General features: G+C 44.7%; 4 non-coding genes across 4 annotated transcripts; all 4 read left to right on the forward strand.

Moving 5' to 3' along the window:
* Nucleotides 1-9: 9 nt before the first annotated feature.
* On the forward strand, nt 10-89 carry trnas-aga. The gene has a single exon. It is a non-coding gene; the product is annotated as a tRNA-Ser (tRNA).
* Nucleotides 90-502: 413 nt separating this feature from the next.
* On the forward strand, nt 503-584 carry trnas-aga. The gene has a single exon. It is a non-coding gene; the product is annotated as a tRNA-Ser (tRNA).
* Nucleotides 585-1,004: 420 nt separating this feature from the next.
* trnas-aga lies at nt 1,005-1,087 on the forward strand. Its single transcript has one exon. It is a non-coding gene; the product is annotated as a tRNA-Ser (tRNA).
* A 426-nt stretch (nt 1,088-1,513) lies between these two features.
* Nucleotides 1,514-1,595, forward strand: trnas-aga. Its single transcript has one exon. It is a non-coding gene; the product is annotated as a tRNA-Ser (tRNA).
* Nucleotides 1,596-2,500: the final 905 nt, after the last annotated feature.

The following is a 2,500-nucleotide window of genomic DNA, read 5'->3' on the forward strand; positions in this document are numbered from 1 at the left end:
AAGATCTAGGTTGTCGTGGCCGAGTGGTTAAGGCGATGGACTAGAAATCCATGGGGTCTCACCGCGCAGGTTCGAATATGCCGACAACGATACATGCTTTTGAGCAATGGGAACTCACCAATATAAATTTGTATACTTAGCTGCAGAGATATTTCACGTGCAACAGAGAACATTATCAGTTTGAAACTCGCCACAAGCACGGTCTGAGAAACGGAAGTGCTGACTCTAAATCTGACCGTTTTACATTTTCACCGTAAACTTCTTGGTTTGGGTTGGAAGTCACGGTCAGATGAAGCAAACAGAACCAAATTATTTGGAGGGACTGAAGAAACCAACCTGAGCTCCCAACTCCGGACACTCTTTGCAAGGCAATGTCTTGTGAGCATGATTTTCAGCACCTATCGGTAGGCCAAACAATAAAGGTTTGCTCCCTTGATAGTTCAGTTGGTAGAATGAAGGACTGTATGAAAGACCGAAATTCTCATTTGTTCAAAAGTTCTAGGTTGTCGTGGCCGAGTGGTTAAGGCGATGGACTAGAAATCCATTGGGGTCTCCCCGCGCATGTTCGAATCCTGCCGACAACGATACATGCCTTTGAGCAACGGGAACTCACCAATAAAACATTTGTATACTTAGCTGCAGAGATATTTCATGTGCAACAGAGAACATTATCAGTTTGAAACAACCCACAAGCGCGGTCTGAGAAACGGAAGTGCTGACTCTAAATCTGACCGTTTTACATTTTCACCGTAAACTTCTCTGGTTTGGGTTGAAAGTCACGGTCAGATGAAGCAAACAGAACCAAATTATTTGGAGGGACTGAAGAAGAAACCAACCTGAGCTCCCAACTCCGGACACTCTTTGCAAGGCAATGTCTTGTTGAGCATGATTTTCAGCACCTATCGGTAGGCCAAACAATAAACGGTTTGCTCCCTTGATAGTTCAGTTGGTAGAATGAAGGACTGTATGAAAGACCCGAAATTCTCATTGTTCAAAAGATCTAGGTTGTCGTGGCCGAGTGGTTAAGGCGATGGACTAGAAATCCATTGGGGTCTCCCCGCGCAGGATTCGAATCCTGCCGACAACGATACATGCTTTTGAGCAATGGGAACTCACCCAATATAACATTTGTATACTTAGCTGCAGAGATATTTCACGTGCAACAGAGAACATTATCAGTTTGAAACTCGCCACAAGCACGGTCTGAGAAACGGAAGTGCTGACTCTAAATCTGACCGTTTTACATTTTCACCCGTAAACTTTCTCTGGTTTGGGGTTGGAAAGTCACGGTCAAGTGAAGCAAACATAACCAAATTATTGGGAGGGACTGAAGAAACCAACCTGAGCTCCCAACTCCGGACACTCTTTGCAAGGCAATGTCTTGTTGAGCATGATTTTCAGCACCTATCGGTAGGCCAGAAGGACAACATAAAGGTTGCTCCCTTGATAGTTCAGTTGGTAGAATGAAGGACTGTATGAAAGACCGAAATTCTCATTTGTTCAAAAGATCTAGGTTGTCGTGGCCGAGTGGTTAAGGCGATGGACTAGAAATCCATTGGGGTCTCCCCGCGCAGGTTCGAATCCTGCCGACAACGATACATGCTTTTGAGCAACGGGAACTCACCAATAAAACATTTGTATACTTAGCTGCAGAGATATTTCACGTGCAACAGAGAACATTATCAGTTTGAAACTCCCCACAAGCGCGGTCTGAGAAACGGAAGTGCTGACTCTAAATCTGACCGTTTTACATTTTCACCGTAACTTCTCTGGTTTGGGTTGGAAGTCACGGTCAGATGAAGCAAACAGAACCAAATTATTTGGAGGGACTGAAGAAACCAACCTGAGCTCCCAACTCCGGACACTCTTGCAAGGCAATGTCTTGTTGAGCATGATTTTCAGCCACCTATCGGTAGGCCAAACAATAAAGGTTTGCTCCCTTGATAGTTCAGTTGGTAGAATGGAGAGAAGGACTGTATGAAAGACCGAAATTCTCATTTGTTCAAAAATTCTAGGTTGTCGTGGCCGAGTGGTTATGAGGCGATGGACTAGAAATCCATTGGGGTCTCCCCGCGCATGTTACGCAATCCTGCCGAACAACGATTACCATGCCTTTTGAGCAACGGGAACTCACCAATAGAAACATTTGTTTATACTTAGCTGCAGAGATTATTTCATGTGCAACAGGCGACATTTATCAGTTTGAACTCCCGCACAGAGCGGTATGGAGAAACGGAACAGTGCTTCTGACTCTAACATCTGACCGCTTCTTCCATTTTCACCGTAACTTCTCTGGTTTGGGTTGAAGTCACGGCAGATGAAGCAAACAGACCAAATTATTTGAGGACTGAAGAAACCAACCTGAGCTCCCCAACTGCCGAGACACTCTTTGCAAGGCAATGTCTTGTGAGCATGATTTTCAGCACCTATCGGTAGGCCAAACAATAAAGGTTTTGACTCCCTTGATAGTTCAGTTGGTAGAATGAAGGACTGTATGAAA

Source organism: Trematomus bernacchii, unplaced genomic scaffold, assembly GCF_902827165.1.
Source record: "Trematomus bernacchii unplaced genomic scaffold, fTreBer1.1, whole genome shotgun sequence".
Lineage (NCBI taxonomy): Eukaryota > Metazoa > Chordata > Actinopteri > Perciformes > Nototheniidae > Trematomus > Trematomus bernacchii.